This window comes from Cloeon dipterum, chromosome 4 (genome assembly GCF_949628265.1).
Source record: "Cloeon dipterum chromosome 4, ieCloDipt1.1, whole genome shotgun sequence".
Taxonomy (NCBI): Eukaryota; Metazoa; Arthropoda; class Insecta; order Ephemeroptera; family Baetidae; genus Cloeon; species Cloeon dipterum.
In genome coordinates this window covers 16,897,491-16,910,619 of record NC_088789.1, presented here as the reverse complement: position 1 = coordinate 16,910,619, position 13,129 = coordinate 16,897,491, and the positions used below count along the sequence as shown (strand labels likewise).

Sequence of the window (13,129 nt, the reverse complement as noted above, 5' to 3'; positions counted from 1 at the left end):
TCAGAAGACCCGGAAAACACCGGTTTTTAACACTCAATTCAAAATATCTCGAAAAAGAAAAAAATAAGTCTCGCCAATTTTTTATATGTTGTTACCATGAATATGAGGCACATTTTGGCTATTTTGAATTTTCAAAATTTTATGTACTAGGGTATGTGGGATTTTTTTGAAAAATTTGACCCGAATTTAGTGACCTTGACCTTTGACCTACGAAGTTGGTCGTCGTGGGGAAGTTGTTTGGCATTAAACGTAGATTATTTTGGATACTAAATTTTTGTGTTTACCACAAACAGAGTCAAAGTTACAAATCGCCGAAAACATCACCTTTTTCAAAAATCTCAAATTTTGAACCCCCGTAAAATGGGCAATTTTTGGAATTTTCACCTAATATTTTAGGGTTCAACTTAGGTCCCCTAGGGCAACATCTCCACCGAATTTTATCAAAATCTGAAGACCACTTGCCAAGGGGGGTGTCACTTGATTTAGATCCTTCCCTATGTTTTCAAATTTCCTTATTTTCGTTAAATTGGTCAACATTCGCCTTGACTGGGGTGCGTATAAAGAATTTGTCAAGTGAAAAAAATGAAAACAAATATAAAGGCGGGAAATTTCCATTGCAGTTATAAATTCGATAAACAATAAATATCTAAGATGGTAAATTTATAAAGAAATTTTCATCAAGTGCACTACAACCAGAATATGTACTATATATCTATGTGGCATTGAGGAAAGACAATTCTGGACAATTAATAATTATTTTTCGAAGCTAAAGTAGAGGTTTTCAGTCGATTTCGAGTGATTCGTACAGTTGTGTAACCTAAGGAATCGATTTTGGCTCTGTCAAAAATGAAATGCCATTGTTACTTTAAAAAATACGGCATAAATTGATTTTCAGCGTGCATTTTTTTTCGAGCGGGGACGAAAAAGAAATGATAAAATTATGAAGCAGCAACACTTGGCGTCATATTCCCCAGGCCTTGTGCTCGGTTTTGTCGTCGCCTGCTTTCTCAGCCAGATTTGCCGGGCGAGAATGAGGGGTCTTTTTGCAGCCTTTTCTGACGCCACGCTGTCCTTTGCCAAACTGATTCATAAATAATAAAGGAGCGGCGCAGGAGCCAGGCAATAAATTTCCATGTTATCAGTTCTTTTAAAAACATATTACCGACCCCGACGCCGCATCAGCTTCCGAAGCCAGCAGCAGCAGCAGCAGAATAGCAGCCGCACTGCACTATTTGTTGTGCTTCCAAATAGGCTCCCGCAGGAATTGCCCCCGGCATTCGAGATTAAAATTTGATCAAAGTTAACCATAAGGGAAATAACGACGGAGTGGGTGGGTGGCCGGGTGGATGCTGCAGCGCGTAGCTCGCATCGAGGGGCGATCTGCCATCAATCTAGATCCACACCGTGCCCGCCCCCAGAGGATGAGAAGCCTGATAGCACTGCTATTGCTGCGCTGCTGATGGTGTTTATGTGGTCAGCTCCCTGCAGAAGATGGACGCCCACTCATCAATTCAAACGCTGACCACACCGGCAACTAATGGAGAGCATGCTACTGCTCTGGGGAGATTTATTATAGCATGTCTACACCGAGCTGTTGGATTTGTGCCATTTCTATTGTTGCCTAATCTGTTACTCGAAGAAAATGAGACGTAATAAAATTTAATCTTCCAATACATTAAAAGGGGCAACAATTTAAATTCATTTTAATTTTTATACTTCAATTAGTGGTCGCTCAAATTGCTAGTTTGAATGTTAATCTGTTTTATATATGTGCAAGAATGAAATCAGTACCAAGTTAACAATTTATTTTCACGAAATTTCTCGAAAAATTAAACAGGGTTTCAGTGATTTTTCGCTTGATTACGATGCCTATCGTCGCGATCTATACAACGGTGTGCGAAATAATGAGCTAAATTTCCCTGTGGAAATAAATATCTTATTTACAACAAGGACACACACTGCTCGCCGCCTGAATAGCACGCAAACTTTTGAGCTAATTTACTCAAAAATGTATATAGACTGCAATGTGGGAAACATTACAGACATAAGAAAAAATAAAAAACTTATTTGCAAAAAATCCACTGTCAAACCTGCTATTCTGCTCAGTTATAATTTGTATTTTACATGATCGATAGGCATATAAAAATAAAAACTCATTCAAAGAGTAAATCAGATGCAAATTGATATACTAACAACACTGATGAAAATTTCAAGGATCAACAGACAACAAAAAGCAATATCCCTTTTCAATTTCACGGGCCTCACATTAATTCGAAGAAGCATCCCTTTTCTTCCCGTACCCCATCATTACCCTTTTTTGCACCTTCTTTTTTCAATGCGGACATCCAACTGCGCGCGGCTAATATTTATTAGGTGAGCAATAGCAGATGTTAAGCGCGCCGCGCGCACCTCACATGTGAAAATCGGGATGCTCGGCACATCTCGCTGCTTTCATGCACAGATGACTTGCTGTTGGACCGCTAGCCAAACCCTTTCGCCATTCGGTTCAATCGACCTACTCGTCCCAGCAGCACACCGTGCGATGCATCTTTCCCATTAAGCGCACAATGGCCTCTATTATCAATAATAACAAAACGACGGCGGCCGCTCCAGGCCGCCGCCACCAGAATATGAAGGGGATGCTTTTTAAATTACACCCTGCGCGCGTTGGTTAAATAATAATGAAAAGTGGAGCATGCTGTAACGGTAAATGTTTAAAAATTGCCTGGTTTAGATTGTTATAACACATAATATTCCTTAATCAACCCGTTACTTCGCTGCAAAGGAAGCACGCTTTAAAGTAAAGCTGCAAAGAAAATGTCTCAGAATATGCTATTGCCTATATTGTAAGTCTTTTGTGAACATTCAGAATATAAATACATATATTCGCAGCCAAACTTTTGAACACTGTATTATTGTGTATGCAGGGCGTGAAATTGAAAATGTAAAATGCTTTTATTGTTTACTGTTTTTACAACCTTGCATGCAGTATGTTGACAGTTTCTTTTGGGTCATTCGGTCCTAAAGTTTTTGTGTGTCCGATATATATAATCTCAGTCAGAGTTGACCAATTACAGCAATCAGTATATAATTGATTGCTCTCAATTGCACTCTCAATCAAGCCCGTTGGCTCGCATTGTTAGGGAATTCTCAGGAGTGTCAAAGCAGTAGTGAGAGATATTTGAGCAGTTAAGGGAATATAATACTGGCTGCCCAATGTCAGAGATGGCAAAAGGTGGTTATAGTTTAGTGACTCGAATGGCTTAAATAACCCAACGGACTGGGAGGCGCACCGGCGTCGACTCGCCACTTGCTGGTTTTCGCACCTTACCAGCGTCTTTAGAAACAAATGTCTGGCATTTCAATCAAAGACCTCGGTGCGGGGAGGTGAAAAAGATGGCCACATTGGGCCCGAGCTCCTCTGCAGCCATTCGGGCCGCAATAATATATGTTATCCGCTCGGCGGTGTTATTGGGACCTGGTGAGCTCATAGCCTACGGGAAGTGCTGAACAGAGGTTAAAAAAATCGATTGGATTCTTCGAAGCAAACAGGTTCACGACAAACTTCAATTAAAAAATGATTAATCATTTGTCAATCTACACATTACTTTCAATTAATTACCAATTAATTTCTCATAGGTTTCATCAAAGCATCGAGTTTCGTGTTTGTGCATATTTATTGGCTTGTGGTGCGTACTGTACGCATAAAGTTGTACGCAAAACGGGGGGTGGGTCGGTCGGTGGGTGGCTGGGAGGAGGGTGTTCGCCCTCGCTCAGCGTCCGCGCACGCAAAGAGCTAGGGTCCATCTTAACATTTTTCTCTCTTGATCCTGGCGCGCGGCGAGGCGAGGATGCTCAGCAAAAACTTTGCCAGATCAGCGAAAAGGGGCAGCAGGCGTTTTATATGCATATTATACACACGCGCAAGGCCGAGAGATATAAAAGTGCTGAGACAACTAATCTAGCGATATTATGTTTACCCTGCCGCTCGCAAAAGTGAGAGCACGCAGCTTCCCGCGCCACACGCGCGCAGATCCCTTCTTTTTTATACACGCGTTATTTTACGACCGGCCGCGCGCAATTTACCTAATTGGCAGGCTGACTTTCTTCCGAACTGGCCGAGAGACCGTTTTGTCGATATAAAAGTTAACGAGGTTTGAAAGTATTAGGGTGTTTATGCGAAGGCGCTGGCTGCGTGCGTAAGTACGGCAGAGAGCATAATACATCGTGCATGCTTACATAATTTCGCTTGGATCTGCAAGTTTGACCTGCTTTTATGGTGCCGCCACCGTCAACCCCGCAGCAGCAGCACCTTCTCTTTTTATTCTCGGGACGCGAAGTCTTTTCCGAACCACTGATCTTTATGAATCGGGTGACCCAAAGCTCAATGTATTACGCACGCACGCCGCGTATTATAATATTCTTGGCTGCTGCGTGTTGTGCTATATCTAAGTTCGGCACCCGGCACATTATTTCTGCCGTATTGGAAAATGATGGGTAAAAATGATCAAAGGAAGAAGTGCGTATCACGAGAATACGAAAAAGCTTCATACTGATGGGAGGAGAAGAGAGCAGCTTTTTGAGTACACTTTCGTTCTGCACTACCACAGATTATTATTTTTCATGTGACGTTCTTCAAAATAAAAAATATCAATAATAAGGATCCTAGACAAAGTTAAAAACAACATCTCGATTATTAAATTTATACTTTGTTATCGCCCATGAAACCTGAAAATAACATTTTAATGAAATTAACATGACAAGATAAAAATTTTGTTTTTAATATTTTATACTATCAAAACAAGCTATAAGATAAATGGGCACAATTTTCTGGTTGAAATGTTCCTTAAATTTTTGGTTTGGTGTTGGTTTCGTAGTAAGCAATGGAGTAATTAAATTTACATTTATGTCATTAAATTTTATTCAACATTTTTTCGTATATTCTGCCTTATACGGAGAAATTTGGCTCGTTTGGTTTCTCAGTTTTAAATCTGACAACACAGCGTCGATTTCCAACCGCTATCACCGGCTTAAATATTACAATTCGACATTTGAGACATTGTAATATGCACATCTAACCCTTCAACGTACGCACCCCACTTATTTTTTACGCGACGTGCATCGAGAGTTGAATAGGTGCGCGCTTGCATTTGAATAGTCGCGAAAAGAGAAATCGGCTGCGGCAGCGGCGGCGATATCTGCCCTTGCGTAAAAAAGAAGCGTTGAAAAAAGCTGCCCTCCCGGCCGGTTGTAGGGACACTTTCGATTCATATTCTAATTAGATTTGCCCCCCGTCCTGGAGTTTTTCAATACCTGCTCCGTTTTTTATGCTACCTGCGACAATAGAATTATGTACGGCCCTACCCCTTTGCTCTCTCACTCTCTCCGCATATGCTCCTGCCTATGCTTTATACATGCCATCAGGTCCCGCGCCGAAGAACAAGATAAAAAAATTATTGTGTAGAAAATTCGGAAGGGGTATCAAGGTGTGGGAAAGGTTGGTTGGTAGGTATACGGCGTTGTTAGTTTTAATTCAGCCTCCATTATCGGCGGAACATCTTTCCGAAGCTGCTGCTGCTGTGCTGCTTCCACTCGTGCCGCCCCGAGCATATTGAGTGCATCTTCTCGGCCGTGATCAAAGCGAGTGACGCGAGGTGCGAAAATCACTGTTACACTCGTCTTGACACACTTTTCCTTCCGCCAAGATGCATCCTCAAGTCGCAGAAATTGTGCCGTGCAAAAGTGACTCGCGATGCAATGAGTGCTCGCGACATTATCCTGCAGCGCGGAAAAAATCATTACCAATGGAGGTGTTAAAACAATAACCAAGAGGTGAGTGAACTGCTTGAAAAAAATTTAACCTTCCATCGGAAAAAATCGTTAAAACAAGAATTGGAAAATTAGGGAAATTAATAGATTTTCAAGCGAATCAGTATTGAAAATTTAAAAAAAAATGTTTATTATTTTCAAACATTTTACAAGTCCAGCGCAAATTCACATGAATTATCGGATGGTGTCCAGTGCGATCAACTGCTAATCGCAGGTATTTCACAACAAAAAAGTACAGTGTCCACACAAAAATAATATCGTGACAAGAAAAATAATTGATAAACTACAAGAGAAGACATTTTTTTCATTCTCTGTTTCACCTGGATTTTTTGTCTCTGAGCTCGTGATATTGGGGATGAGCTATAAAAATCTACTAAAGTTACCATTTTAGTTTCTGTTAAAATTTGGCTCCAAAGTTTGAATTCTAATTAAGCGGCGAGCACTGCTTATAATTGTCTCCTTATTGGAAATCATGAGATTTATTTCGCCAGAAGGGACATTTAGCTCGTAGTATGCACACACTATTGAGTAGATTACGACGAGACGGATCGAAATCAAGCGAAAAATCGTTTACAATAACCGTTTAATTTTTCGGAAAATTTGACAAAATCCAAAATTAAACTGTTATTACTAAAGGTCCTAATTTAATTATTTTAGTCACTGCGTAGAGGTATGATTAAAGCAACAACATGGTCATCGTCTGCTAATTAAAGCCAAAAATTATAATTATATCATCACTGTATCAAAATACACTTTAATTTAGTCTTGAACTTTTACTCAGCGTGCTCAAAGACGTTAAAAAATTTCAAGTACAACCTGACCAAATTGCCAAGTTGAAACAGCACCGCAACGATTTCTCAACAACGCGTTAATGTGTGTGACTGTGTTATATGTAGAGGTATATTAAAATTTCCTGCCGGCGTGTGTGTGCGAGCTGTATGTCTTGTGTGCATTTCCTTTGTAAATTTTATAAACCTTGTGGGTATTAAGAGCAGTTACTCAAGTTAATTACCCCCAAAGTGACTCCTTATAATACTTAAAACTTTTTATTCGCTCCGTACAAAGCAGCAGCGCGGCAGTGGCAAAAAGCGCCTAATGCAAGTTTTCGCTCGCTCTCTCGCAAAACTCACTCGCTGCCGCCACCGACGCCGCCACCTTATGCTGAAACGATTATTCTTTTATTCGCGCCAATTTCATGAGGACTAATTAACAACTTTTAATTGCACTTTACAAGGGAATTGTTGTGAATAAAATATGAGCGCAGACGGCAAACCTCAAACAGAAATTACACCGACAAGAAGAGTTATTACTCTACGGCGCCTAGTGCTTTTTTATTTCCCTTTCAAATCTCGACACATGTAAAGCACGCGGTAACTTTAATATCATACAAGGCACAATCTCTCTGCTTTTGCGATAAAACGAGTGTATTTTCCACACGAGGATTGCAGAATTAAGAAAAATAAAATAAATATTTAATTTTATCAATTACTTTTGCTGTCTTAATAATACTGCCGCCCTTATTCGTTTCAACGGCTTTAATTTTAATGACTTTCCATTCTTTTGAGGTGTATAGAGCATATATATGTAACCAGGAAATATTCAATGCTCTATCAAACTATTATTTCAACTAATGCGTGGCCTCAAAAAAATATTTTGTAACACACATTAGAAAATTACAAAATACAGAATTTTTTTAACGCATTGAAAGTCGATTGAAGCATACTCGTGAGCATTTTTTTAATAAATCATGCGTCTATTTTGGTTTGTGAAAGAGGTATTGTATATATATTCCCAGTGTGTTTTTTTACTATAACGATGAAATGACAGTGTCAGAGGGCGAAGAAAACTCAACGAAATTGACATTAGAAATCAGTCTTTAAACTATAGTCGATTGGTTCTTACAACTTTTCGACAAAATATTCATTTTCACGTGTTTTATTTTAGAAAACTTTGAGACGTCAATATCTCATCTCTCTTCTGTGCTATTTTTTCGCAAAAAAGATGTGTGCTTTGGATCCCTCTCGCCAGCATATATACGAAATGTCACCAAATTTGACTTGTTTTTGGCAGAGAAATTAAAATTTAAAAAGACATTATAGGATGAATCCTGGCGTATTTTGTATTATTTTGTCGTAAACCAACTATAACCCTCACAGGGTGAGATTAAACATTTTGGCTAGACGCCCAGACAGATATTCTTGTTGGTCAGTTCTCTTTTTTCAAGTGTTACATTTTTTTATTCACCGTTAAATATTAATTTTGACTCATGGGTTCAAAATTTTTGTCAAACCACTTTTGCTCGCGGCCATGTTTGCTCGGCCGGCCGCGTTTAAATGCAGGGAAGACGCTAAAAATGTGCCATCAGCTCGGCTAAAAGTGCACGCGGGTGGGATTTAGGTTGATGGACTTCATTAGGGGCGCAGCGTTGGGGGAGGAAATACGCGACGCGCGCTATGTACGCATTTTTGGCGTGGCGAGCGAGAGTGGTAGGGGTGGAAAAAAGCAGCTCTGCGCGCTACCGCCGTGTCCACCCTTGTTGTCATGCGATAAAATGGCAAAATGGTCGGTCGGGCCGGCGAGCGGGCGGGCGGCCGGTCCATCAAAGCAAAAAGCGGCGCGAGGCGCGCGCGTAATTACCAGAGCCGCTTTTAATAGTGCATTTTGCGATCCTGCGAGCGAGCGTTGCAATTAGCCAAATTGAGGGACAAAAAGCCGCCACGATTGGACTCTCAAGAGATGCAAATGCGATCTTTATGTTTATGGCTGCTGGCACGCAAACAAACTAACACGCTTTCCCCGTTTTTCCTACGCGGGGCGCCTGGCTACCCTCAAAAGGTCAGAGGTAGTTATTTCTTATTACTCCGGCCGTTAGCACCAGCGTATAATTTGGCAGCACACAAACACACGCCGAGCGCATATTAGAATAGGAAACTGTCTGCAGCTATTAGTGAATTTCATTAGGAACATCATAATATACACCTCCTAAGTGTGAAATTAAGACGATTATCTCAATATCTGAGACGCTTATTTCTTTTAAATAAAAAGTTTCGAATTATTGCAAAAGTTGCGTCTTCAATTTTAATTTAATTTTCAACTGATGATGAAAAACTGGCGAGAAAAGAAAGCCAGAGCGCGGCGTGAGCGCCGAGCGTTCTGCTGGGTGCCGGTAGGAAAAAAGGTTGTCTGATTATTGATCAAGTCCAGTAGAGTGGATATTCCTGGTGCTCTCTCTCTCTCTCTCTCGCTCTCTGTGGATGGAGGTGAGGCCAGCCAGTGGTATATGGTAATGCGCAGGTCAACCCTTTTGCTTTATCCAGTAGTAGCGGCAGCGGCTCTGTTGTATCCACTCCCGCGTCATCAGCACTTTTATTCTTTCACGTGGCTCCTACACTCCGCAGTGCTCATCGCCGGCACTATATCCGCCGTGCTCAGCAAAAGAGTTAAAATTAAATAATTGCATTAACCATTATTTCCTCAAGATATTTTCCTGGAAATGTAACAGTCATACTAATTTTAGTTCGCTTTTATTGTATAAAATATAGGAAAAAATTACTTTTCGCACGTTTTCAAAATTAATCTGCAAACAAAATTTTGCTCGATTAATTTGAAGACGATTTCGCCTCACAAGAGCGCCTGCATTTCAGTTGCTGAAAGTGAAATAAATTGAGTTGTATAAGAAAGCCATGAAGAAATATAACTATTTGAAAATGTCAAAGTTGTTTTTCTTCATCCAAATTTAACGAAATAAAGTCTCAATGAAAAATTTCCATTAAAAGTGTTTTCCAGGTAAAAGTCTTACTTAGTATTTTTACCTTCAAAATATGAAAACATTTAGAAAGTGAAAAATCGTAAACAATAAGACTGCTATCGCTTTAAATAACATGGCCAAGGTGTTTTCCCTTGGAAAGAAATATGCTGGTTGTCAATCGAAAGTGTTCCCTATGTCTCGTGACAGGCGAAGAAAAGTGCACTATAATGCTGAACTGGTTGCAATCATAATAATTCTCTCAGTCAGAGAGTGAGTGCATCCCTGCTGAATGTGTGTACACGTATATACAGGGGCGGATGAGTAAGTGCACTGATGACGCGTCACTATTTCGACACACACCTCATTTTTCAGCCAAGCTCCACACCGCCCGGCAGCAGCCCATTTGTTGCAATCCCGCCCGTTTGGCCGAGGTTATATGCAGTGTGTGAAATAAAATATGAAACGGCAAAAATGAGAAAGAGAGAAAAAGTGGAGAGCAAGCCTCTTTCTCGCCAGCCACACACCGCATACATTAATCATGATTTTTTTACTTCGCATTCGCACCCCCGGCCGGTTGCGTAAAAAACGAGCAAGGGAAATCTGGGTGCCTCTGTGCAGATGCAAAAACGCATTTTCACACTCGGATTTTGCTGACTCACAAATGGACAGCGCACGTTGAAATCAGACTCTATTAAAATGAAATGTGCATGCAACCCCTTTCAAACGGAAGACACATAAGTTTATTTCTTAAAATTGAGAAACATTCAGTTTTATAATGCATGCAGCTAATTTTTCGAATATTTTATGACTTTTCCTGGCGCTGAAACAGGGAGTATGTATAAGGGGTGCTGCGTGTGGATTCAATCAGCAATTTGTGTTTACAACCAAAACACAAAACAAAAATCAGGAAAATACTCACATTTTTTCCTAACACTACTGAGTTTAATTCAAAGCGTCTTTTTATCAAAAACTTCTGTGGATATCAAAATAAAATTTTTAAATAAAAAATTAGAATAGAATATTTATTCAACGCCAACGGCGTAAACTATTTCCAGCATTTATATGAGGCAGCTTTGGTTAAAGTCAAAGGTTTCAGAGGACAATCAAGAATATGGTACATACTATACAGATCAGCATTACAATAACTACATTTACATTTGTCAGTAACATCCAGGTGAAAACAAGAATTTGTGCAAATAAGAAAATGATATCCATGAAAAGAATATCTGGTTAACATGGAACGATCCTTACAATTCGTTTTCTTCCAATCAGTATTTAACATTGCGGGAGTATAATAGAATTTTGGATCAATATTTTGCTTTTTGATATTCACATTACTTACAAACTTGACAAAAGCTTCGGAACAAGTGAGAGAGAATTTTGATTTTAGTTCATTAACGAATAGGTCGGTCTGTACAAGTTCATAAACCAATCTAGAACGCATTCGTTTATCAACTCCTAGCGCCTTTTTTTAAAAAAAAAAAATTAAAATTAAAAAATTTGTACACATACTTTATATTTATCTTAAATGTGATTTTCTTGATTTTTTAAATTTTTATAAATGCTTCATAGTGGAGCCCTTCCTGAATGTGTTTGTTAACTCTGTGATAAGATCATGCATGGACTTCTACCATTTTCTGAGCTGTGACAGAACTCAGATGAGTCTGACCCAAGCTGCAAAATTGCCAGCTAAATGACTGTGCAAATATTATTATATATAATCTGTTGTAAATGCACAACTTGTGTTTAAATAAATTGATTGATTGATAAATGCTTGATTATGGTGATTTGTGGTGGATAAATAAATAACCGAATTAAAATTCCTTAAGAAAAATTAAAAATTGAGAGTAATAATTATATGACAAAATGCGAAATTTATGAAATCTAAATTTTTTGTATATTTCAATTTAAAATTTGTGATTACTTTTGTTTTGGAACAAAAATTGAGAAATATACATGAGTACTACCTAAGTGCTCTCATATGTTTTAATTTACTTAATTCAAAATAAACTTATTTAATCTTAAAAATAAAAAATTAAACATAACAGAAATAACTCTGATCGCTTTAAGAGAAGCTTTACTTTTTTATGAGTAATTGGCCCATTGCTCAACAAAAACGAGCATGATGAAAATAACGAGCAGTGTGTGTAGTCATTTTTTTACAAAAGAAGATAATTTCAAACCCCCAAAAAATAAATAAATAAATAATAATAATAAACACATATGTTTCATGTTAACAAGATAATAACGATTAAAATGTTAATATTGATCAATCATGTTTTTTTAAATTCGTCTTTGGTGTTCTCACACGATAGGATTTATTGGTCGAAAAGTGTATGCCTGAATTTAAAAATATATTTTGAAATCGAGAAGTTTAACCACAAAGACATATAATATATTTAACACCTTGGTATTTTTTTATGTTATACTAAGTTGAACGACCGCCGCAATTTTATTTTATCACGTGAACCTATAGTGATTGAGAATCTAGAGTTCTTTTCTTTCAAAAAGTAGAATTTTTTACAATAGTGCTTCAGTTGCCTTCGCAGCGACACCCTCTCTCCATTTCCCGGATAAAAAATTGAGATTGCAGAGGCAGCGAGCGAGCGAAGGAGCAGATTTGATGTGTTCCCAATGTCCATTGATACATTATGCAAGCACGAGTGGAATAAAAGTAGTCGGTCGGACGGGCGGGCAGGCGGTCGGTCGGTCTGCGCAATATTGAACCGTCTGCTGGTGGGCAGGCACGTCTATTTCCTAGCCGAGGACCAGTCATTTTTCATGCAAACCCAAATGTCGGGATGTGACACTGCGTATAAAATAAGCTGGGGGATGTTTAAGGCATGATACGGCAGGGGTGCGTGTGCCGAATGGATGCTGCTGACCTCGCAGGATATGCAAAGTATATTATATGTGCTTGTCCAGCAAGATTTTTCAGGGGCCACCCTCTCTACTTTTGCTCCATGTGCCAGAACGACCAGAAAGAAAAAGAGCACGACTTTTATTCAAGCAGGGGAGCAAAACAACTTGCGCTGAGGGTTCTGTGTCGCTAGAGATAAGACGACCAGCGTTTTGCACACTGCCTGCACGCATCAAACATTGGAGAAAATGTATTTCTTTTAAAATTATTAAATATATATATTTTCGTATTTGTCGTGGTTTTTTTATTGCAAGTCACTTTGTTTGCGAGGAACTAAAATTATTTTTTAATTGATATTTTATCTCGTTTTTTCTTTATCGTGCAAGCGTTTTAGTTATATTTTATCTAAATTGTTCTTTCTCGCAGCTCTATACAAAAAACAACCTCTCAGATCCCAAATAAAAAAATTTAATCCCTCTTAACAACACCAAAATCTTAGGCTGCAAAGTGCGAAGAAAGAACCATAGATTTTCGATTTCGATCGCATACTTTATTCGAGAGGAACTAGATTTTGGGCACATCAGGGCGTTGCCGAGCGCCCTATCAATGATTGCTTCCAACGGGTCAAATTTAACAAATTCTGAAAGCTGTCTTGAATTAGTCGTTCCAACTGTGTGCTGATCTTGCAAATC

At 39.0% G+C, this 13,129-nt stretch overlaps 1 long non-coding RNA gene across 1 annotated transcript in view; it reads left to right on the top strand.

Moving 5' to 3' along the window:
* The first annotated feature begins 5,555 nt into the window (after positions 1–5,555).
* Positions 5,556–13,129, top strand: part of LOC135944102 (uncharacterized) — a 64,542-nt gene continuing 56,968 nt past the window's right edge. The window contains exon 1 of the long non-coding RNA XR_010575278.1: positions 5,556–5,832. This is a non-coding gene — a long non-coding RNA (uncharacterized LOC135944102). The remainder of the gene's footprint in view (positions 5,833–13,129) is intronic.